We start from the raw sequence: 26,645 nt of genomic DNA on the forward strand, positions 1-26,645 counted from the left end.
CTCATTCGATCAGCAAAACCTCATGTGATTTCCTTGACATAAAAGTCTCTGTTGACAATATCAAAAACAAACTCACTACCGCCGTCTTCAGAAAAGAAACATCAGGGAATGCTTTGCTACATGCCCGTAGCCATCATCCCCCTCCTTTGATCAACAGTATTCCCTATGGGGAAATACTAAGAGCTCGCAGGAATTGCAGCACCGATAGGGTTTTAATACTGAGAAGGGTACCATGGTAATGAGATTCAAACAACGTGGATACAGTGACAACATTTTGAAACAAGCTACTGATAAATTGGGCAATGTCAAACAAAGTGAGGTCTAATTCCGCAAAAAGGAACCTAATACTGACAATGGTGTGACCTCCATTGGTCCTCGCATGATTACAACATATAATGTGAAATCTGGCAATCTGAAAGCTGTGATGAAAAAACACTGGGGCCTTATCAAGGCTGATCCAGTGATTGGTGACAAAGTGGGGGAAGCTCCATCAATAACTTATAGACGACCTGTATCCCTGAAAGACAAATTAGTTAAGAGTTACCAACAAACTCAACCCAGTACAACCTGGCTACACATGAAAGATGGCTTCCACAGGTGCAATTCTTGCAAAGCCTGTAAATATTCCATCAGCTGCAAGAGCTACAAAACACATGATGGCAGGGGTTAACCCATTAGAAAGTTCATTACATGTACCACCGATTATGTAATATACATTTTGGAATGCCCATGCAACATGCGTTATATTGGGAGTACAAAACATCCATTAAAGAAACGCATTCTGAAACATCAAAGGGCTATAACCAATTTAGATTTCAACTATCCCATAGCACGACATTTCTATATTGCACACAACAGCAATAATAAACTGCTCACGTTCTGTGGAATCGACAGAGTAATGAAACACATACGTGGTGGGGACAGAGAAAAACAGCTGCATTTCCTGGAATCAAGGTACATCATTGATTTAAATACCAGGACACCCTTTGGATTAAATAGAGAGGAAGAATTGAATACTCAGATTGGGCATTGAGACTAGGCCAATATGTATCCACAACCCAACTGTACCTCTATAGAGGATCACTATCTATTTTTAATCTCCATTTATTAAGTCCTTCTTTATCTTTTTTCGTGTTGATAATTCTGATTTACCCGCACTATTATTTTAATATGGGGTACACATTCACATAGGTTTAGACTAGAATCAAGGCTAGGTTATAATAAGGGACATTGGTCCTTGATTGTTATGCCATGTATTGCAATATCGTTTTCTGCAGTAAGGTTCTGTTAATGAAGCTTTGTATATTTGGGCATTTGTCCTATATCAGAGGTGATCTTGTCATTTGATATATAATATAATTCTAGATCTCCTCACTATGTACCATTAGGGACTTGAGCATCTTTGTTAACATTTCCTGGAGTTCTATATAAGTCCTCCTAACATCTGCATAATAGTGAAGATATTACAATAGGCCTATTCAAAACCGATACCTCCTTTCAGTTGTCTTTTCCTTTTATTTGTAACACATACTATTTTCACTTCTTTATGACTTAGCACTTTATCTTTACAAAGCGTTCCATTAATGACATTGATTATGTATATATGAGAATGTTACGCATTGATAATCAATTTGTAATGTTGGAATTATTTAACTGCAATGCATACTGTGCCATGAAACAGAATGATCTTAGCGATTTCAGTGGTGCCATTAGTATCATGGCAAATAGACATTTGAATGTGGCGTGAGACATATTTCTGCACTTTTCATATCAATTGTACGCACTTGCTATTGATTCCGTGTGTCTTATAAACACGTTTCTGAAGTTTCATATATTATTGTGTGCAGGATACATTATCTAGATCGTATTTCTGTTAGAGATGTATTCATCAAGCCGAAACGATCGTAATTCTATCTCAATTTTATTTTTATGTTCTTCTAATGGTTTCACGTCAACTTTGCATATTACTAATTATATGTACAAATCTGCATATCCTTACTGTGTCTCACAGCATTGTGAACGTTAACGATACATCACGCTGTTTATCTGCGTATCTTTCTATTTCTATTTCCATGACTAGGTACGCCATAGTGCGGGCAGCGTAGATCGTATCTCAGTCAGTTTTGAATGGAATTAATTATATTTAATTCATTTCTTTTTATTTTTATTTTTAATTTGTCTCTACCGCACCCTTAAAAATGGCAATTATTCATAATGAAATTGAAAAATGTATATATATTTTTTCTGCTTCGCTACGTATCCTTGCACGTATATGCATAGTAACTTCTCCATGTCTATCATGACGTTTAATGTTTAAAAACGTCTGCTTGGTAACGCTTTGGCAACTTGACAAAGGGCGTTTTACGGCTGAAACGCGTTGTTGGTGAGCGATTAAAAAACACCTATATCACCAGGACAGTGTGCCGCCTCATTCCTGTGGGATTGAACTGTTTTCATATATTGTGGTTACCGCTACCACGGCAGGCACCGGCATCTTGGGCAGGCGTGCGGCGTTCAGCGGACACTTCTTTGAGAATATATATATGTAATGATCAAGGAAGGATTGATAACTCATGGGTAGGAAAGTCATTCACATTTTGCACTAAGTATAAGTGAAGTCAATCAATCAATCATCGCATTTATAAAGCGCGCTACATACCCGTGAGGGTCTCAAGGCACTAGGGGGGGGGGAAGCTGCTATTGTTCGAAGAGCCAGGTCTTGAGATGTCTCCTGAAGGTTAGAAGGTCTTCGGTCTGCCGCAGGCGGATGGGGAGGGTGTTCCGTGTCTTGGCGGCGAGGTGGGAGAATGATCTGCCGCCGCCGGAAACTCTTTGGATGCGGGGGACGGTGGCGAGGGCTCGGTCTGCGGAGTGGAGCTGGCAGGTGGGGGTGTAGAGGCTGAGTCGGCTGTTGAGGTACGCTGGTCCGGTGTTGTGGAGTGCCTTGGGTGCGTGGGTACAGAGTTTGAAGGTTATATTCTTGTTGATGGGGAGCCAGTGCAGGTCTCTCAAGTGGGGTGTGATGTGGCTGCGGCGAAGGATGTCGAGGATCAGGCGCGCGGAGGCATTCTGGATGCGTTGGAGCGTTTCAGGAGTTTGGCCAGGGCTCCTGCATAGAGTGCGTTTCCGTAGTCCAGTCTACTGCTGACAAGGGCCTGGGTGACCGTCCGTCTTTTTTCGGTGGGGATCCACTTGAAGATCCTGTGAAGCATGCGGAGGGTGTTGAAGCAAGAGGAGGAGACTGCGTTGACCTGCTTCTTCATGGAAAGGGTGGAGTCGAGGATGACCCTAGGTTGCGTGTGTGGTCGGTGGGTGTAGGGGGTGCTCCTAGTGCAGTCGGCCACCAGGAGTCGTCCCAGGCCGAGGGGGTGGAACCGAGGATGAGGACCTCCGTCTTGTCCGAGTTCAGCTTCAGTCGGCTGTTTCTCATCCAGTTGGCGATGGCCTTCATTCCTTCGTGGAGGTTGGTTTTGGTGGTGTGGGGGTCTTTGGTGAGGGAGAGGATCAGCTGGGTGTCGTCGGCATAGGAGATGATGTTGAGGTCGTGCTGTTGTGCGATGTGGGTGAGCGGTGCCATGTAGATGGTGAACAACGTTGGGCTGAGGGATGAGCCTTGGGGTACGCCGCAGATGATCTCGGTGGCTTCAGAGCGGAAGGGGGGGAGGCGGACGCTCTGTGTTCTGCCGGAGAGGAAGGAGGTGGTCCAGTCCAGGGCCTTCTCTTGGATACCGGCGTCGTAGAGGCGTGTTCGTAGTGTGCGGTGGCAGACCGTGTCGAAGGCGGCTGACAGGTCCAGGAGGATGAGGGCCACGGTTTCTCTGTTGTCAAGCAGGGTCCTGATGTTATCAGTGCTGTGGTTGTTGCGGAGCCCGGACTGGGATGGGTCCAAGATGCTGTTCTTTTCGAGGAAGCTGGTCAATTGTTTGTTGATGGCCATTTCGATGACCTTCGCCGGGAATGGGAGAAAGGAGATGGGTCGGAAGTTCTTGAGGACCTTGGGGTCCGCCTTGGGCTTCTTGAGTAAGGCGTTAATCTCTGTGTGCTTCCAGCTCTCTGGGAAGGTCACTTTCTCGAAGGAGATGTTGATGGTTTTCCGGAGATGGGGTGCAATGGTGCAGCTGGCTTTGTTGAAGATGTGGTGTGGGCAGTGGTCTTCTGGGGATCCGGAGTGGATGGTGTTCATGATCTTGATGGTGTAGTCGTCGTTGATGTTGGTCCAGGCGAGCAGGCGGTTGGTGCGGGTGGTGGTCATGGGAGCAGGGGTCTCAGTGGTTGCCGGGTGGTGACGGCGTTGAAGCTGTCGTGGTTGTCTGCGATCTTGCGATGGAAGAAGGTGGCCAGCGAGTCGCACAGGTCTTGTGACGGTGGGATGTCGTTCGTGTTTTGGTGCTGGGGTTGGAGAGTTCCTTCACGATGTTGAAGAGCTCTTTGCTGTTGTGTGCATTGTTGTCTAGGCGGTCTTTGAAGTAGGTCCTTTTGGCAGATCTGATGAGGTGGTGGTGTCTGCGGGTGGCGTTCTTGTGGGCTGTGTAGCTTTCCGGTGTACGTTCACGGATCCACTTTTTTTCGCGGCAGGTTTGCTTGGAGGCCTGGAGGTCTTCGGTGAACCAGCTGGCCCTCTTGCTGGTGTGGGTGTTGGAGGGCTGCTTGAGCGGGGCGAGGGTGTTGGCGCAGTCGTCGATCCACTGTCTGAGGCGCATCGGCCGCGTCGGGGTCGGTCGGGTCTGCGGGTGGGCTCTGGGCGAGGATGGTGGTTAGCTGGTCCTTGGTGACTTTGCTCCAGCGGCGGTGAGGCATCTGCTGGGTGCTGTGGTGTGTGATGGGTTTCCGGAAGGTGAAGTGGATGCAGCGGTGGTCAGTCCAGTGGATTTCGGTGGTGCGGTTGAAGGAGACGTGGGAGCTTGCTGAGAAGATGGGGTCAAGCGTATGGCCGGCGGAGTGGGTGGGTGTTGTGACGAGTTGTCTGAGTCCGAGGTTGGCGAGGTTGTCGATCAGGGTGGAAGAGTTGGAGTCGTTGTTGTTCTTGAGACGGTCCAGGTGCAGAAGGGCGCAGATGGGCTTGTCTTAGGCGCGCCTTCGGCGAGCCCGCTGTGCGGCCGCACAGCGGCTGCCTTAAGTAGGGGAGGTGGGGGGGAGGAAGAGCTGGGAGGGGGGGGATCGGCGAATGGGCGAGCGGGAGGGGGGGCAGGGACGCAGCAGTGGGAAGTGGGACCAGCGAGGAACAGAGGGCAAAATGGGCACAATAGCACAGAAGCAGTTACAGAAGGCAAGAAGCACAAGTACAATTTACAGAAGGCAAGGAGCGGAGGGGGTGGGGGTAGGTGGGACCGGCGAGGAACAGAGGGCAAAACGGGCACAATAGCACAGAAGCAGATACAGAAGGCAAGAAGCACAAGTACAATTTACAGAAGGCAAGGAGCGGGGGGACGGAGGTGCGGGCCTCAGGGGACGCAGCGGCGGGAAGTGGGGTCGGCGAGGAACAGAGTCAGGGAGTAGAGAGATATCAACAGGACAGAGAAATTTTTCATGCAATAGGTATTTACACTGTTTAACCTAACAGACATATAGGAAAAAGTTCTCCAGACTGTTGTAAAAGGAAATAAACAATTTTCTAAAGCACTAGCATTTTCATACGCAACAGCACTTGCACTTTATGAAAGCATTGGTACTCTCTGTTACAATCTATAACTTGGATGGAAGACGCATTCTTGTCCTCTCATGATCCAAGGTGGGGCAGTCAAATAGCCTTTTAATTGCCAACCCTTGAGTAAGAAATCCATGTTAGAGCACATAACAGCATTTGCATTTTGAACCCAGAGCAGGCACAAGCACTTTATCGTTACGGACTGGACCTTAACAGTAGGACGAAAGGTTCGAGATAAATTGCACTAATGCACTTGCACTTTATATGTTATGGATTTGCACCCAACTGTAGGGCGAAGGACCCAGGGTTAAGTTGCACTAATGCGCTTGCACTTTATCTAGCGAGATTGCACTCATTAAAAAGGTATTTTATGATTATGACATAGGGGATGAGATATAGAGAGTGATATGACCCTTCCCTTGATAGATCTTGTGGCCAGATATGTGTTTAATTGGTTCACTTTAACATCATGGAGAACTCTTGTGGAATAAAAATTTGAAAAGGGCAAATGCCACTGTAAGGCCAACAGCATAAGATGCACACTAATGACTAATGGGTACAGAATTGTTTTCACTTTAATTTATGTTTAGATACTGATAAAGTAATGGTTCAAACAAACAGCAGTATTAAAGTCAGCCCCCTTTTGTTTGGGTTTTGATTAACAATTAGCAAAAATAAAAAAATAAAAAAATTGGAAAATTGTCAATAAAGAAAGTGAAAAAAAGTGAAAAAGTAAATAAGGTGTTCATGCATACATTCATCTGAGTTGAGGCCCTGGGGGATCTTAGTGTGACTCTTATTGTCTAAGTTTCATTTCTCTATTGCCCCCAGGCATGAATATATATATGAATATTACCTACTGGCGGTCGCCAGTAGGTAGTTATAGTTAGGACCACGTTTCCATAGGAAATCCGCAACATTCTATTTTGAATAACTTTGGGGCCGGTTGACGAATCCTCGCGAATTTTTTTCAAAATAGGTGGGGCGCTACGCTCCGCTCCTACCCTGAAAGTCTCGGGGGGATTCGTCAAGCGGGGGCTGAGATAAAAGGGGGGTCCCAAAACGCGTTTTTCCCATGCATTTTTCCATAGGACCTTTAGACACAGCTACAGCCCGAACGGCTGAACAGAATTACTTGAAATTTGGCAGAGAGGTAGTCCTCAGGTCAAGGAAGTGCCTTTTGTAGGTTTGGTGTAAATCTGTTCAGTAGATTCTGAGAAAATAGCCTTTAAATCAATATATATATCTGAGCCAGCTTACGGTGCGCTTACGGTGCGCTTACCGTACGCGTACGGTGGCGTGCGCGAGCGCGATTCTGATTGGCTCTTAGATCTTAGTAAACATTCGAATCGGTCGAAACCAGGAAGCGGCGGCCGCCATTTTCTCACTCGCAATCTGACAGGGGGATGAAATTCAAAGTGCAAAAACATATAAAGGGGCTGTTTAGACAGCTCCCAAGCACCTAGCCATGTCGAGGGTGTCCCCAACGATCCCCCAAGTGAAAAAAGGCAATTTTAATTTTTTCGAAAATTTCGCCGATTACGCTTACCGTACGCGTACGGTAATAAATAATAAAAAATAAAAAAAATATCCACATTCTCCCCACCCCGTGTGCAAATGGTGCCCGCAGGGCACCATTTGTGCATGGATTATTACATTAAATGCAAAACATATATTTTACCTGTCACAACGATGCTCATCATATGTCCTCCATGTGCGCACGGTGCGCGAAGCGCATCGTGCGTTCATGGCCCATCTAGCGTAACGTGGGCACGCGGTGCGCGAAGCGCACCGCGTGCTCACTGTGCGCGCACGGTGCGCGAAGCGCACCGTGCGCGCACGGAACGAACTGCGTTAAGTGGGCGCGCATGCCACAAATGGCGTAAAGTAACTTAGCATTTAAAAAACCTTGCAAATTCACTGAAAAAACCATAGGTTTCACACATGTTATAGTTAGCTGGACATTTTACTGATAAAAAAACAATGAAATTCCCCCGTTATAGTTACTGTAGGCAACTATAACTCACGCGACCGTAATCCTCTGCTGATGACATATGTGTCTTTATGAAAAAAAAATATTTGTAATATATGTATAGCTAAAATTTAATGGAAGAAGACATGGGCAAATAAGTGTCTAAATACAGTATTAGCATCAGCAGAGGATTACGGTCGCGTGAGTTATAGTTGCCTACAGTAACTATAACGGGGGAATTTCATTGGTTTTTTATCAGTAAAATGTCCAGCTAACTATAACATGTGTGAAACCTATGGTTTTTTCAGTGAATTATATATATAGATACAGTCAATCATCACGTAAACTTAAACTTACCTGAGAGTGTGAGCATGCTATTTGAAAACAAAATATTTGAATTTTTAAAAACCAAAATAAATATTACTCACCAAGCCCAGCAACCTTGACACCTAGCCGGTCCTGCTCCCAGTCCAGAATGTCGGCCCACAGGTGCGTCAGCTGCTGCTCTGGCTGCTATACCCGTGCTGTGACGCAGTCACCACCACACTCTCCCCCAGGCATAACTCTTGCCAGCCCTGCCGCCAACATGCACAGGAGTTAGCGTTGCACCCAAAATATTTGTGTGTCTGCCTCACTAAAAATGGGGTGGGACTGCACGCCTTCATGCCTGAGTGACCCTCAGAGGTGCAAGCGGCACTGGCAATGCTGCTGCCATAGCGAAGGGAGTCAAATTGGGATGGGAAAAAATAAAAAGAAACAGGAGGACAGAACAGGTCAGGAAATTAATATAAAAAACAGTCTTTGGGTGAATTTAGTACCAGCAAGGAAAGAGTTGATATATAAAAAGCAATATTTCCACTTGGAAAGACATAGGGGCATATTATCAAGAAACGGCGTTAAAATTATCGCCGCTTTAGTGGCAGAAAACTGCTGCTAAAGTGGAGATAATGGGCTTGATAATATGCCCGTGAGAATTCCCATAGAAGCCCATGTTCTGGTGTCAACATGGGCTTCTATAGGAAATCTCTGCGGCATATTATCAAGGCCATTATCGCCGTTTTAGCGGCAGTTTTCTGCTCTTTATATATCAACTCTTTCCTTGCTGGTACTAAATTCACCCAAAGACAATTTTTTATACCTTAAATTCTGTGAGACTGAGATGGTTAAAACAGGGACATTACTATCTTTGGTGTTTAGATTTTTCAACTGAGCAGGCTGTGCACGTCTATGACTAAAGGCGCTCGCTTGAAGTTGTGTCCTGTGATAATGGCGAACCTCAGGGGAAGTGATCTGGGGTCCTTGATAATGTGCCCCTCAGTAATGTTCCAGTAAATCGATAGCAACCTTCTCCCAGCAACAGGAATGTCAGAAAATCACGGAAATGGCAGCTGTCGTTGCTAAATTATTAAACGTATAAAAACTCGGAAAATTCACAGGAAAGAAAATATTGAAAATCATAGATGCTGGCGGATGTCATGGCTTCTAAGACAACCGCGAAAAACTAGACCTCTATAAACGCACTTAAGAGGTACTCGAAGTATGCAGCTAAACCTACAGCAAACGCTCCGCGCTAAACATGTAGACATGAGGTCAACTGGGAACCCGAACAGAGAGGAAAAACGAATATAGAACAGATTAAAAAACAATTGGAAGTATAGATTTAGAGGCAAAGGGAAGTACTAACTTGTTCCAGTCTCTTATTCACCTCCGACCTGCCCACGCCTCCACACTCTCTTCTCTTTCTTTTAGCACGCTTTGTTCAAAGTTTCTCTCTTGCCCCTTAAAAGAAATGATCGAGAGGTACCGAGTGGTGTCCAGTACGCGGTCAGCAACTCATGGGAATTGAGGTGTCTGGGATAGGACAAGTTCTCAATTTACCTGCAAGAAAGTTCTATGGCTACAGTATTGGAGGTCTATTTTGAGACTATGCTTCTGTCTGAGTCCCTCTGTATGCTGCTGTTTCATGTCACAGACCATGTAATGCAACTCGCTGAGCCCTCTGTACCTCCCTCCGCTGATCCTCCCTGCCTACTTGCCTATCTACCTACCTGCTTGCCTTACTTCCTTCTTTACTCTCTCTCCCTCCTTATATCTTGTCATTCCTTCCATCCTTCCTTCCCTCCTATCTTGCTACTCTCCCTTCCATTTCTCCTTTTTTCCTCTAAATTCCTCCTTTTCACTATCCATTCTTTCTTCCTTTCTTTCTTTCCCTCTCACTCCCTCCTTATCTCTTGCACTGTCTTCCATTCTTCCTTCTTTTCTACTTTTCCTCCCTTCCTTTCTTCCTTCCCTTTTCACCCCTTCCTTATCTCTTTCCCTTTCTTCCACTCTTTCTTTCTAATGTTCCTTCCTTCCTTCCCTCTCAAGCCCTACTTATCTCTTAACCTTTCTTCCACACTTCCTTCCCTCCCTCTCTTCCACTCTTCCTTCCCTCCCTCCCTCCTTCCTTCCTTCCATCCTTCCTTCCTTCTTACTCTTTCTTCCCCTACCTACCTTCCTTTCCTTCTTTTCCCTGCTTCTCTTTCTCTCTGCCTTCTTCATTTCTTTCTTCCCCTTCTCTGCTCACTTTTGCCCGCCTTCGTTCCTTCTCTTTCTCCCAGTCAGGTTACATACGCTAGCCAGATGCAGTAATCCCTGGAAAGGCAATATAACATTATTGGCAAGAATCAAAAGCTCCAAAGCAGAAAACAATCCGCATTAGCTTCCAGCTGGTCCACTTCCTGGCTGTTAATTAGGAAAGCATCCCTAGCATAGCTATTTTAGCTTTGTGTTTCAGGCTGAATCTGTTCTTCTTGTGTGTTTTTTTTACCGCTGTTGATGTGCTTTGAGTTGGCTCCAGAAGCTGATATTCAAAAAAACACGATTCAACATCACGGATGTAAACTCCCACATCAACCGAACTGCTGCTGTGGAGAAAGGGCTCATGAGAGTAGGAAGCCTGATTGTTTGTGAAAGTCGGTATACATCGCTTCTTTCTTTCATCTCTCACTCCCCTAATACTTTTACTCACGATCTTGTATTTATGATATCCAGTGGTTGTGAACGAGCTTTGCTATATGTTTGACAACGTTACACGAATCACATGTTAACAGACGTGATCGCTGAAAGGATTTGGATGTGTTGAGCATACATGCGCTAGGCCTAATGCAGGCCAGTAGCGAGTTTCTTAGCTTCATTTTTGTGAACGTGAACAGAGTTTTAATGTTCTAAATTGTCATACATTTTCTGCAGTTCACGGTTCAATAGCTGAAAATTTGTTTGCATGTTGACCCTGTGCAAGTGCTGTGCCCGTGGAATCAGAAAGGCACAATACAGTAGCTTGTGTGCACTTCCTAATAAACTAATTGTAGCCTTACCTTCTGTCGGGTGTAACAAATGTAACATCTGACAGGAAAGGGGCCTGACTACCTCCATGGACCTTTATACATAGAGACGGTATAAAAGACCCTAGCAATTTGGGGGCGTGATCAAGGGCAGCAGACTGACTGGCTGCTGGGGAGAGATGTTGAAAATCAGGGCTCAGATTTGAGGCCTCCTGCCATGCAGTTATAAAGGAGCTTGATGTGACTGAGTAAATATGATGGACTAACACATCAAGCTGTGACCCAGCTAAATATGAAATAAATAGGGTAATATATTATTAGGGTCGAGATATGTGATGAACAATGTTTGGGGTGCATCTAGCTTTCACAGTTAATTTATTGCAGAGATGTTTCTTTTTATGATGATAATTCTGATTCACCTTATTTTAAGAGATTCTCCGGCAGGTTTGTCTGACTCCTAACACTCCTACTCAATAAGAGCATAACTGAGTGGGAGGGGTTAGAGACACCTGCTATTTTTCATTTTCCCTGAAAATGTCTCATTTTCTTTTTGGGAATCAGGACTCTACTAGGTGTGACCAATACACAGGGGCGACTCCTCCGCTAAGACGGAGGCTCGTCGCCCCACTGCTTTCAAAGCAGTGAAAAAAAAATGATAATAACTGGCCTGGGCTGGGGTTCCAGGGAGGGTAGTGGTGAGCACACTCTAAGGGTCGCATTCCGACCGACTCGGTTTCGGAATGGTTTCCATCTGAATCGGATTCGGGAAGTCTGATTTCAATGTGTCCAAACACTGTTCGGTCGGACTCTCATTGACTTCAATGGGAGCCTGTTTTCTGACCAACAACTCATGCTCCCATCGAAAAACGGGGTGGTTGAGAAAATCGTGCACCCTGTGGCGGGCACCCTTTGGTGCCTGCCACAGCATGCATGGTTGGAAAGAGGGGAACCCATGGGTACCCCCATGGGCCCCAAACGGAGGCCTCTGGGTGAAGGGGGGCCTGCTGCGGGCCCCTGAATTCAGATTACTTCAGCCGATCCATGTCGGAAAGACCGATTCGGCAAGGCTGGTCGAATCCGATATCGTAATCGCTCGGTCAGAAACGCGGTCCATAGAAACGCACGAGTCTGCTCCGACCGACTCGGTGTCTCCGAATGGCGTACGTACGCGAGTCATCGTAATCGGTCGGTCGGAAATTTTTCCAAGTCGGTCGGAAACAAGGCTTTAGACACGGATTTCCGACGAACAGAATGCCGTTCTGAGCCTTTCCGACTGACATCGTTAAATGGCCACTAAGTGTGCATGACTGTTTGGCCGGCCGTCTTGGGCCGACCAAACAGTCATGCACACTTTGCATGTTCCGCACCAGGCTGCATTACACAGCCTGGTGAGGAACATGCCTAGGCTCCCATTCCCAGTCTGAGCGCCGAACCACGGAGCTCAGACCAATCACAACACTACATTGCAGCGTTGTGATTGGCTTAGGGGAGGGAGCCTGTGTGTGCTTCCAATTCCTGCTTCTGTTCTGTGATGTCAGCAGGGAAGCGGAAGAGGGACGCGGCCTGACAAAGAGGTAAGTGGAGATTTTTTTGGTTTGTTTTTTTCACCCTACCACCCCATTTCCTGTCAGTTGCCACTGTCAATAAAATATATGGGAAACAACCGGCTGCCCAATATGGGGTCTGACACTAAGGGACCCCTACGGATACCTGCAAAATTCTACTCAGGCTTGTTCCTAACAAACTGAGTTCTGTTATGCACTTAACAGCTACAATGGATTATACCTGCAATATTAGTACCAATGTATGTGTCTTAGCGTGTTGCAGCTGAAGAATTAGAAGCAGTGGAAATAGCTGAGAATGTACGTTCTACGCTTACTGGATGTGTATCACAAAGGTAAGTCCCACTGATAAGGGGCACAATCACCCTCATATTAGGAGCCAACCTTCTTTATACAACTAAGGTGTTTTACTCCCAGATCGAAATAGAAGCAGTTGATGCAGAAGAGATTTTTACTAACTATTCCACAGTAGGTCTTCCAGCGCAATATGATCCCTAAAGACACCTTGAAGTGCTTTAGTATATAATTATATTTCAGGGAAGATTACTACAAGTATTACATGTAAGTATAATTACAAACCGTTGACATTGCTAGCACAATCATGACCAGCATTTGCTACATATGCACATCATCTGGCAAGTGTTTAACATAGTTGGAACCAGAAGAATGTTAACAGAGGTCATAGTAATTTACTGGTAGTTTAGGCAATATGTGTTGCAACAGTAAGGCATTGAAGAGGCAGGTACTATTCAGACACCTATCCATGCCCAAACATGTGTGTTAGAAATTGGGTTTCTGGTTGGCAGAGGTATGTATCTTGTCCAAGCAGGAACCACAATCCTAGTCAGGGTAAGTCAGTTACACACTATAAATTAACCTGTGCTAACTCTCTGGTAGCTTGGCACAGACCAGGCAAGCTTAATTTAAGATGCAATATGCAGAGTATTTGAGCAACACTTAAAAGAGTAAAACTGTGAAAACCCATACAAAAAGATACCACAACTGGTGCGAAGAAGAGGACTTAATTTAATGAACAAAACAAGGCCAGAACAACAAAAATCCAATAAGTGTAACCGGAATTACGAATTTTTAAAGAATAAACTAAAATGGTGTACTTTTAAAAGCATAAAGCGCAAACCGGAGTTATCTGGTAGCACTAGACCGGGACAAAGTCCAGGCCCGGACTGGCCGTAGCGGGCACCGGGCAATCCCCAGGTGCGCCGCACGGGTGGGGGCCAGTTTTGGGCCCCTGGGGGCCGTTTATGTTACAGGGCCGTTTTTGCAGCATAGCTGCAAAATCGGCCCTGTAACAAAATCGGCCGAAAACCGGCCCTGGCAAAGAGCTCGGCGGCACCCCCAAGCCCCGGGGGCCGGCCGAGCACTTTGCCAGGGCCGGTTTTGGTTCCCAGTCCGGCCCTGACAAAGTCAAGAGTTCAGGCCGACCGCTATGGAGTGTGGGCCGGCTACAGGGTCCAGGCTTGACCCAGGCTTTCTTCTGAAGTTGCCTAGTTCTCAAGGGCCTTAGACAGATTAAAGGAGGGTGCAGTGCTCCATCTAGAGTTGAGCTCGGCGCGAAATGAATAGGTAGTATTGATGCAATCATGGAGAATGTTATTGGTGATATAAATAGTGATACAGGGCCTATGGCCATGCAGCAGAGTTAGGAAGCTACCCCTTGAGGTCAGAAAGAAGTTCTCAAAGATTTTGTCAAGTACCTGAATCGATGATAAAGGTGGAACACCCTGTAAAGTTCCCACAATAAGGTATGTAAGGCCTTACGAACCATGCGCTAGTATTGAAATGAGCTTGAAATTAGCTCTTTCTTTGAGCGCCACTCTTTGTAGTGCCTTGAGGACAGTGCTTTCTTGAACCCTGCCTTTTCAGCGGCAGCCAACATTCTTGGAAGTTATCCGTATTTTTCACTGTTTTCCCTTTCCACGGTTTCGGTTCAAAACTGTGATTTTTCATAAGTAGAGGGGCATGTTTGTAAAGCGCGAACATATCATCCCTCCGGGGAGATGAAGTGTGCTGTTACCCAGAGTCGCATGCTGCTGAGCTGAGCTGCCACTGGCCATCGAACCGTGAGCCTCGCGCTTCAGAGTCCGACACTCTGGCCGCTGCGCCACACCTCTCCCATCTCTCCCTTTAATTAAGTTGTGTCAGTAACTTTGTGTGCAAAGGAACCATGCATTGGTGGTGGTTAATGCTGCACTCTTACGTGTGGTCAATGACGCTTGGAAAGCACTTAGCAAGATTTAACGCGCCCGATCGATTGGCTTCATCAATGCTTTTTTTTATTTTTGTTAAAGAAAGTGAAGATAGCATTTATCGACCAAACGTAACGCCACGTACAGGGTTTATTTCGTGACTAGAGCGATGTCCTCTTTAGTTCGAAGACATTGTATCCAGAAAGTCTGTGCCGTGAAAGTAATGCACTGATGTTATGCAGATTTATGCCTTGTTTACCTTAAATGTAAATGCAGTTTTGCGAAGGACCAATTCAAGGCAAATTACACTCGCAGAGTAGTTGAGAAATGGGTTAATTATTTTGCCGGCTGCATGAAGGGCACACATGATTCGGAAGGTCGCAAATCAAGGGAAAATGTGTTTTTTGTAATCAGTCCCTTGTTTTGAAGATAACTCCTCTAAATAGAACCCATTTGCAACACGGAAAAAAAGACAGGGCGCTTTGAGGTCAATGGTGATCCAACTTTTCCTTAAGCAGGCCACTGAATATACTGGAAAATAGGTAGTCTATTTAGCTTTCACTCAAGAGCCTCTGCAGCTACGAACTAAGAGGCCAGTGAGTGAATGGGCCACAGTGGAGAGCTTGGATATCCACCAGTGTTTCTGGATGGGGAGAACCTGGTGGTGGGGTGGGAGGGATTAGAGGGAAAGGGAGGGGCACCAGGAGTTTGGAGTTTGACCGAGAGCCAAATGATCAGCTGTTGAAACATCATAAGCCAGAGGTTCTTAACCTGAGGGTCCCTGAGGCCTAAGCATGGGGTCCGCAACAGTTTAGAAAATTAAACAATACTAGAAAGTCAGTGAAGTATATATGAATAAAAAGGCAAAATATTAAGTTGAAACTCCTAAAATGCTCGGTTACAGTGAAGAAATTTGAAATAGTAAGCTAAAAATTAATTTGGTATCTTAATTTTATTCATGGGAGGAGCTCAAGTGCAGGAAATTGAATCTAGTATGCATGATTGGTGGCCTCAACTGAATCGCTGTAGCAAGCTATGCCATGTAGCCTGTGTAGCTGTAGGGGGTTAACTTTGTTTTGTGATTCCATGTGGGAGGTGTTTCCAGGTCGTGAGTGAGGACCACCGAGGTGCGATATCATGTTATCGGATCAGTGGCGTACCAAGGGGTGGTGGTCTGCCCTGCAACCGCAGGGACCACCACAGGCGTCCATAGGGCTAGTTAAGCCACTGATCTTTCACCTGTGGAGTGTAAGGGCTCTAATTTGAATCCCAGTGCAACCAAGGTGCAAAGTAAACAAGCATTGGCATAGCCAATAGGTCTCGGCTTTGGGACCTTATAAGTGTTTAGCCATGCAACAGTTGCATAACTAAATCCTTATAAGGTCCCAAAAGCGAGACCTATTGGCTATGCAAAGCGGCCGTGCGGCCGCGAAACCGAAAGTAATCGCGGTAAAGCGTGGCGCTCGCGCACATGTACTGTGGCTCTAGGCTGGCCTGGTAGCACTTTTTGGAGCCCTCTCAATAAGTCTCGCCAGACCAGCGCATGCGCTGGGTCAGGCGAGACCTAATAAGGACATTTACAGTACAAAAAGCAATCAGAACTGTCGTATCGAAATGGACCTCGCTTGCTGCACAAGGATTTAGTTGTTTGTGGGATAATTTCATATAAGTGGCAGTTTTTTACTTAACCTTTTGATGACCAGGCAATGTACGGCACATAAACATTGAGCACATTCATGCAGTTGAATCCAGGCTCACTGCCCAGTGTTTTGCACATATACCATTACTTCTCTGGTAGTGTGTAGGGCAGCTGGTTATTGGGATGACGAGGGTGGATTCCGTGGGTCCGAGTCGGGTAGAGTAGCTGTAGAGGGACCTACTCAAACTTCGCTGTATAACCGCCCGCGTAGCCAGTTTATGGTGCATTTGGCAGGATCTGTTGACCAGAGTCCGAGCACGAGTTGTCAACTTAAAAGAAGGATGTCAGTTGAGGCCCCTCGCACAGTGCTCTTAGCCGTAATGCAAGGTCTAGTCTATATGTCTGAGCCGTATATGGTTATCGCAGCTGCCTTGATCGGTTCCGGCTGCTCGTGGTCAAACACCCCCTGACAGATATGAATGATAGAACTGCCCGAGCTGAACCTCACCATTCATACTACTTAGTGAATCATTGACTATCATCAGACCACTCTATAATTCTGAGAGAAGAAGGCTCTAAGAGGGCTGCATTGATCCCAGGATACTGGTCATTAGACCTTTTGTACAAATACCGATGCTGTGCAGAATGCTTTGCCAATTTCATGATCACAAGTAATTCATGAGCTGTCGGAACACAATGAAGTTTACAAAGCAATGTTCTGGAAGAGTCCACAGCAGATTCGATGCTCATAGTTTACTTCACCACCGCTCAGGAACACCCTGTCTCATTAGGGACTCTTTTCGCATTACACGTAATGCTGAGCAACATTAGAGTAGTGCCCGTATTTGATAACAGAGGTTTCCGTTGGCAAGTCTCGGAATCTAGTCAAGCCTCTCGCATCAATAGAGCTGCTGGTCCAATGAGATCCCCAAACACCGACTAGACACCCCCAAGAGTAAATGCAGGACCTCGTGCAAGGGTTTAAGGCTGGAAGCCAAGAGAGATTCTAGCAGAAGAAAACAATATGAAGAAGCATTGTCAAAGCTAATAGGTCTGCCCTTGGCCAGTATGCATTTCTTTTACACACACACATATTGAACAGAATACCCTGGGTGCAATCAACTCAACCCTTAACAGCGATAAAAGCTGAGACGGTGAGGCTTCCAGGCTCCAGGTCACTGAATGCTGGCAGGGATGGTCCGTTTTCAAATGGCCGCTTCCGGATACTATGAAAGTATTTTTTGCAGATTGACTCACCTCCGTCTTTTTCAATGGAATTGCGAAGCTCTACTGGTAGCGGATGAAATCAGCTCCTTAAACTGGTCACATCCCAGACCAGTTTTCAAAGGGTTGAACCCCAGTAAGAATGACTCCGCCTTTCATCCTTTTCTTGTCAATAAAAAGACTACCATGGACGGCAATAAAAGTGTAAGATGAAAGCCTCTCTTATTATCCTTGTATGTATCCACGTGAAAAGACTGCCGCAGCCATCAGGCCCACCCGAGAGGCACACGCTGTGTTTGTGGACAGTAGATGTGGGCATACTGCGGCCAGCTGCATCGTGGGTGAGGGCACAGTAAAGATGTTGTTCGTAGTGTCCTATTAAGCAATGTGAACACTGAGATAATTAATAAGAACATCAAAGGGCCGTGCGGCCGCGAAAGTGATCGCGATCAAACATCAAAGCGGCAGTGCGGCCGCGAAACCGTAAGTAATCGCGGTAAAGCGCAGCGCGCGCTCCCGCGCACATGCACTGTAGCTCTAGGCTGGCCTGGTAGCACTTTTTGGAGCCCTCTCAATAAGTCTCGCCAGACCAGCGCATGCGCCGGGTCAGGCGAGATCTAAAAACAGAAATGCTGTAAACGGTGGTTTTAGGCTTTAGGTAAAGGCGCCACAGGGAAAATGTACATATATTGTATGTCCTGAACTTATTGGTTGACGGTGCTACAAGGTGAGAAGTACCAACTTACTTCCCAGAATTATGAGCCTTGGCCCAGTTCAATTCGGAAAACAATCCTTAGCACACGTACTACTTATACAAAATAAAGGTGTAACGTGTTTTCACAGTGCAATTCAATCAAGTATACAAAAGAAATGAATTAGTCTTTTTCTCTTCTTGGTGGTTCTTTTATTGGTTCCCAGTCTTCTCAGTGGTTCGTAACAGCCAACACGTGTTTCGTCGCTACAGGGGAATGTAGTCCCGCGACTTTTTCAAGGCTATTCTTGGCTTGGTATATATATTTAGTAAGTGGTGATAATTCCAAACCACCTATGGTTTCTGGGGTTGTGGCGTCACTTGTAATCATAGGATACTGCAATCCTTGGCGAAATCCTGTTTCCCTTCAGTACTTATTCAACTGAGAAGTGATTCGGACGTGACGCCCGTCCCTGATATCCCGGTCTCGAGTGCGGGCAACCAATAAAAGAACCACCAAGAAGAGAAAAAGACTAATTCATTTCTTTTGTATACTTGATTGAATTGCACTGTGAAAACACGTTACACCTTTATTTTGTATAAGTAGTACGTGTGCTAAGGATTGTTCTCCGAGACCTAAAAACACTTAGGTGAGTTTACCCTGTACTTCATGACCTGCATCATTGTTCGCTCCTCTTTCCACTTTTTCATTTTATTGATGGATGTGCTATTAATTTCTTCTAGTACATCCAGTGTTTGGATCCTTTTGGACCATTATTGCATACTATGCTGCTTACCGGTTCCCAGGAGCCACCTGGCCCTGAGCACGAGGCCCAACACCATTCCCCCACTGGTGGTAGCTAGGTGAGTTACACCACCTTTATATTAGTACCCTTTATATACACTCTAATGACCTGAGAATTGATTAGATCTCCCCCACCTCCATTTCTTCACAGGTTGCTCTTCTGTCTGTCCTGACGAAGACCCAGTTTTAAGGAATAATCAGCCTGCCTTCCATTTGGGGTCGAAACATTGATACATATAACTGGAGATACTATCCACGTCTCAACTATTCCTAAAACCATGGGTTGCGTTTTAGGACCATGGATGATAGTATTATAAGGGAATTCCAGCCAGGCAATTCTCGTATGAATTTGTATATATCGATTGCATATATCGTATATTGGCACTAAACCTTCGCCTCTCCCTTGTTCCTTTCACGAGCACTTTTTCCAATCACTTCCATTATTCTTACTCACCATTGAGCTACTTCATTTTATGTCAAATATCTGCACAAACATGTATTGGCTATTTAATGTATGATAAAGGTATGCATTTATTTGCATTTCTTGAGTGTATTTTATAATGTTTTGGGGTACTAAAGAATAATTTATTCCAGTTGGGACCAATTGTGTTTTATACCACTTCAAACCCAGGTCCTACGGCTATTTGGGTTTCCCCATTGTTTTGTAACGGTACTGTATGGGATGCAGCACATAGCAGTGTGGTGGATGATGAGGTGTGAGAAACAGATACACAGTTTTATGGTTTTCAGTATACTGGCAGCTTTGAACAACTCTGCAGGCACCATCATGGTATTTCTTATGATATAGCCTGCTTACCTGGTTTCTGCACTGGGTTGTCCAGTCTGAGATTTTGTGTATTGTTGTGGCCCTGAGCTGGTATGGTTGGGGGGAGAGAAATGGGCAGATGTCCACTGGGGTGGGCATTTTTACTATCATTCCCTAGCTGAGTGTCATTGTGAGATGTAAAGAAGCAGTCAGTGTATAGTTATTTGAGAGCTTCAGTGGTGGACTAGATTAAAGTTCTCCAATCTGTCCAGCAGTGTGTGACAGATCTCTTCAGTTATTTCATATCTGTTCATTTGGTGAGGTTTGTTATTTGTGGCTGTACATTACTAGTGATCGACAACTCTGGTAGCAGATATGTCTTATGTGAATGTCAGAGGATTAAGTTACAATTGGCAGCCGACCGCTGAGTATTATGGTCTTAGTATGATTGTGGGCCATAAATATTACATATGAAATTAGCATAGGTCAGCTCTTCTTAGCTTACCAGCATATCAAAAGCAGTTTGCTGGTTGGGTTGTTTCCAAGCAAACAGTGCTTCCTACAGATTTTCTATGGTAAGGTGGTATGAATATGATGATAAGTGGTGTAAGCCTGGAGCGTAGTGTTCTTTTTTGTTTGTATTGCTTGAAGTTAGCCTGTTGGTATAGCAGTCCTTTTCTGCAGAGGCTCTGTGGAGAATAGACAATGCCTTGAACATTGCCTTTCTAGCCAGTGGAGCAATTGCAGGACTAAATTCATGTATTCTCTTAGGTGAAGGATGAGATGAAGCTTTGCAGCAGCATTTTGAATGAACTGTATTTTGTGTCTGATGAATTTGGGTGCGCAAAGGTATAGGCTGTTGGCATAGTAATCTTGGAGATTGTGAGGATGGCTTGCAGTTTATGTTGGTATGCAAGGTATGAGGAGATGCAATATAGTGTTTTCATTGTTTAGGAGGCACTCTTTGTGACATTGTTAACGTGGATAGGTCTGAATCCATGGTTACCTCTAGGTTTCTAAGTTGATGTTGTTGAAGAGATCTCAAGTTCCTTATGCCATATGGCAGTAGACTGTCAGTCAGTCAAAAAAATACTTTATTCGGTTCATAACAAAAACCATAAAAGTATAGTACATATTACATCGAAGTCAAGACCGCTATTAAAATATAACAGAACAATTGTACACATTTTTACAAACCATACAATACAATTACATATATATATATAAAAGACATACATTATAAATATCATTAAAAAGAACGATACAAACACATTAAAAAAGAAGCAAAGCACTCGGTCATAATTCATAAATTTCCCACTATGTACACTATAGCCAATTAATCTTTTTCCTCAGTCTCATTGCTATTGCCAAAAAAATTGCTATATTAAAGATCTCCCAGGTGTCACACAACAGCTGTAGGTACACAAGAGCAGGTTTAACTTGTCTAAAGCCCTCATCTTTAATAAGAGGAAAAATGAACTTTGTACGAATGGGGCACAAATGTTTACAAAAGAAAATAAAGTGCACAGTGTCTTTAATAGAGAATCTATCACAAGAACAAATCTCCAAATCCGTCTCCTTCGTCCACCCTGGGCGTTCAGTAAGCAGAAGGTGGAATTTGTTCAATCTAAACTTAGTCAATAAGTAACGATGATTCATATTGTTGACGATTCCCAAGTAGGGTTCTATGCCACTGGAGGTAATTAACAACTGGTGAGCCCTTACTGTTGGTTTACTTAATTCCTTTTCTTCTCTTGCTAGATATACCAACTGCTTGTATGTATCTTTCACCCATTTTACATCCCCCTTTAGTAAATTATTTGGGTGATCAAACAATTCTGGACGACCCATTTCTATTGTTAGTTTTTTAACATAGTTCAACCAGGGGATGGTATTACCATACTCAAGGGCTAAACAATCCCTGAGAATCTCATGATTCAGCTCTAATTCAGGGTTTAACCATATTGAGATCCATTTCAATAGCGGGGCTAAGGCTATGCGGTGTACTAGATATTCTACCCCGCACTCTTGGTGAACAATGTATCCAGGTGTTGACTAGGGAACGGATAAGATAGATTTCAAGAACTTATCCACTGCCACCTGCAACGCCTTTACATTTTTGAACCCCCACAGATCAGCTCCGTACATAGCTATTGAGGTGCATTTGGCGTCATAAGTTTTCAACACAGCCTGTAAAGGCTTCACCCCTAATTTACGGGCGAAGTCCAGGACAGCCAGGATAGACCTAGCAAAGGCATTACGTTTGGCAACTAGTTGGGGCAACCAGGTGGACTTATCGTCAAAAATAACCCCCAGATATGGAAATCTTGTAACCCTAGATAAAACATTCCCTTCACAGTGCATAGTCTTAAATCTTTTGGGCTTGCTGCCCACGATCATTACATGAGATTTTGAAAAGTTCACACTTAAATCCAGCGCTTTCATAAAATTGACAAATAGGTTTAAGAGACATTGCAGCCCCACTGCTGTGCGTGCTATTAAAGCGGCATCGTCCGCATATAGTAATGCCGGAATGGAATACTTGCCAGCCCTTGGAATATCTTTGCACGCCTCCGTTAAAACAGCACCCAGGTCGTTAATATAGAGGGTAAAAAGTAGGGGGGCTAAAATGCATCCCTGCCTAACCCCGTTAGTGATCCCAATCTTGCCCGTACAGTTACCTAAGCAGTCATATCTAACTGTGGCTGTAAGGTCCCTGTGTAAATCAGCGAGAAAATACACAATGTTTTTATCCATGCCAAGCTTAAGGAGCAATCCCCAAAGTTTGGACCTATTCACTCGGTCGAAGGCCGAGGAAAGGTCCATAAAGGCTAAATATAGCGTACCCCTTTTGGCAATGGTGTATTTTCCAATTAATAGCTGAAGGTTGAGGCTTTGATCTATAGTGCCTCGTCCCTTCCTAAACCCATATTGCAGGCATGAAAGGGTATCTGTATCCTTCAACTAAGCTGTTATTTTGCCTAGGACCACTCGCCCTAGCACCTTCACTGCAGAATCAATGAGAGAGATAGGGCGATAACAACTGGGATCCCCTCTGTTGCCTTTCTTAAAAATGGGTATGATAACAGATTCAGACCAGGTGTCCGGAATACCTGCAGTATATACCCTGTTAAAAACATTTGTTAAAACTGTGGACCAGGTCTTGACATCTGATTTAAAGAGGTCATCTGGAACGCCATCGGGACCCGGAGCCTTATTGCTCGTCATCTTCCTGATAGAGTCTGCCACCTCAATCTTAGTGACCGTTAAAGTATAGGGATCCAAAATAGGGGTAGGCATATTCACCTCCCCACAGTTTTCCCCTTCATAGACTGACTTAAAATGGGAGCACCACAACTGTTCCTGAATACCACAATCTAATTGGTCATTACAAGGGTCATGGTAAAAGGGTTTGTTTACGACAGCCCAGAATTTGGCGCTGTTCCTGAGCACATCCATGGAGGTTAATTCTTCCCAGGCATCCTCCCGAATCTCCCGTCTTCTGGTCTCCAGAGCTTTATTATAACTTTTCCTTAATAAGGCCACAGTAGCCCTATTCACTGGCTTACAATTCAGGGCGGCCTTCAGCTTTTTATTGGCTGACGAACAATTTCGGTCAAACCACCCCATCTCAGCAGGATCCTTAGCTTTCCCTGTACGTCTAAGGTCTGCTGAGACCTGGGTACAAATTATTGAATAAGCCTCTAAAACCTCCTCATTCCCTGCTTCCAAATTCAAACACGTGTCCAGCTCAGATCCTACCTTCCTTATTAAGTTGGTATGAAAGTCTCCCGGTATGACTCTACTCCATCTAATCCTACGGGCCTGATCTATTGGACGAATATCAGATTTGTCCGTTCTATTTTGAGCTATCACAGGCTTTATGATCAGGTCTGAAACACTGAGGGCCACTGGGTTATGGTCGCTGAAATGTGACCAAACCGGCGAATATCCATGAATCCTATCCCCCAGTGCTAAGCTAATAAAGATATACAGCCTCATGCATCAAGCCAAAATCCAGTCGGTAAAATACCGATTCGCTAATAGCTCCCGGTATTGAGTTAAAAATACCCAATCCCAATGCATCAACCCAAAAGCAAAAATCGCTATTTAAGGAATCCATAAATAGCGATTCCTTAAATAGCGATAGCATTTAAGGAATCCCAAATTGAGATTCCTTAATTTAAGGAATCTCAATTTGGGATTCCTTAAATGCAATGCATGAAAGTTAAAAAATTAGCGAATTCGCTAATAGGGGGAGCAAATTACCATGAAAATGAACTGCATGGTAATTTGCTAAAAGTTTGAAAAATGCACTTTTGTGCATTTTTCAAAGTTTCATGTTGCGCACACACATGCCCTTAGAGCATGTGTGTGTGCAACATATGTGCACATATCAATTTCAGGGGTGCAATAGGGTGTCATTTTGACACCCTTGCACCCTTGAAATTGCATGAGCAATTTGCGAGAACCTACTGGTACTCGCTATTTGCTCATGCAATCTCCAATTCATTCCTATGGGCCTGGAGGCCCATAGGAATGATTGGGATGGCATTCCTTAATTGCTACTCGCTATTTGCTAGTAGCAATTTGAGGAAATATGAATTTTGTGATCAGTTATGTCCCCTATCGTAGACCCCAACGGCTCCATGTGCATGCTATAAGTACATGTATGTTCCCTCCTGCTCCAGTTCTGAAGACGCAAACATATGTGCGTCCACCGTCAACATGTCCTCTTTCAGATCCGCCATGAATGGGTCAGATATTCCATTCCTAAGTATGAAAGGCCACCGACTTTATGTGGTTCACTTTCCACATTTTACAGATTCAGGCGAGTAGGCCCCGAATTCTGTCATCAAGCCTTTTCCTGCCTTCTGCCTCTGAAAGCTCCAGTCTGAGCCTGCATCTGTGACCATGAACTTTGTCTTACTCCCTGCGCAGCTAACGGTGCCTGATCCAGCCTATTGCCTGCCAAAAACTGTATTTCACCTTCGAGATTATCTCTTTCGCTCCTCATCCGATGCATTCCTGTCTAGTAGTTTAGGTAAACATTCCTCCAGCTACCGTGCAAAGGGGCCAGGCCTCTCTGTCCTCATGCAAGTAATTCATAGCCCCGTTACCATGGAATATTCCTACCCCCTCGCATCTAGTGTAGACACTTAGACGCTTGTACACGCACTAACAGTCAGTATAGTCAGTATAGAATAAGATTCTATCCTAAGAGACCTCTCCTTTTGGATAACACAGTTCTTTAAACATAGGATATTAGATATGATTTGGGATTAGGTTGACATAACCCCAGACTTCTGTCTCCACACGTAGAACTAAATGTCAAGTCCCCTTCACTCTCTAGTTGCACGTCAATCACACGTCATGCGGCTGCGTGCGCATCTTTGCCAAACATTTCTGCTGACATTGCAGGATTCTTTTATGGATCCACCCACTTGTGACATCATGTTTAATGACGTTTCTTGAATTACGCCCTCTATTAGCTACGTATGCAGCTTTTATCAGCTGTTACGCCTCTTGCATCTGTTTCACTGTAATGTATTTTCTATAAAACTGCCTACCTGTCAATAATATATGCGTCCTTCCTTCCTGAACTTTCGTGGTGATGGAACAGAAGGCCCACAATTCGAATTGTCTTCCTTTATATTGGAATAAAGCCCTTTTAAAACCTCTAATACCACGGATTCTGCCTCTTATTTTTACTGAGTTATTCTCACTAAGACTTTACCGCATAAAAAATAGTACCGGTAACGAAATATTTACCACATAAATTGGCGCCCGAACAGGGACACTTTCTCATCTCACGCGCCGGTGGTGCGTTGCAGGCCCGGTCTCCTGCCACAGCTGAACGGACAATTACGCGTACCCGCAGGATTTCCTGTATCTCCCTCCGGCCGAGCGGGGGTGACTGAGGCTGCGATCAACACCCAGACGAGGCGGTGAGAAGTGCGAAGTATCCCGACCAGAGCCTAGCTGAGAGAGCAAGATCCGAGGTATACAGAGTCCCGCCAGGTTCCGAAGTTCCGAGTCCAGTCGAGTCGAGTCCAGTCCGGTCCAGTTTCAGTTCCGTTCCGAGGCCTTCCGTTCCGAGCTACCCGGTGAGTACCATTACCGGGGAGGCACTTAACGTGCACATAGTCTGTGCCGGTCAAGACGGGTTTGGGTACACAAATCCGGTCTGCACTGTTTCAGCAGTGTATCTGTACTGTTTAGCAGTATATATAGTATGTTTTGCATATAAATAAGTATTATCTATTGTCAGTATAATGTCAGTAACTAGTTTTCTATTAGTTATCATTGTTCGTAAAACTGTTAAGCGTTAAATGTTTTAAATACGTTCTATATATTGTGGTATGAATGACTGTTCATTATTGTGTTTTCTTGTATAAAGTGTGTTCTAGTAATAAGGTCTAAAAATGCCGCTCTTTTCGAAACTAAGACAGATCAAAACCAGAAAAGGTGTACTCGAAGAAGCCGTTCCCATTCCACCTAGGGATACTCCAGGATACTTTATGTATCATAAGCATGGTCTAGATGCCGTATTATTTCTTGATTTATGGGTGGACTACACAAAAGACTTACCAGAAAGTCAGAGATGGCCCGCAACGGGGACCTGGGATGCAGATTGCATCATGAGAGTAGAAGAAGAATTATGGAAAAAGAAAGCCAGACAGTCACAGAAAGATGCCATTGAATTATGGCGTAAAGAATCGTATAGACGTACAGAAAAAGCACTCAGACAGGAAGATAAGGGCAAGGAGAATTCAAATAAAGTCCGAGAGAATCTGTTAATTGAGGAAGGT

This window comes from Triturus cristatus, chromosome 2_2 (assembly GCF_964204655.1).
Source record: "Triturus cristatus chromosome 2_2, aTriCri1.1, whole genome shotgun sequence".
NCBI classification, from domain to species: domain Eukaryota; kingdom Metazoa; phylum Chordata; class Amphibia; order Caudata; family Salamandridae; genus Triturus; species Triturus cristatus.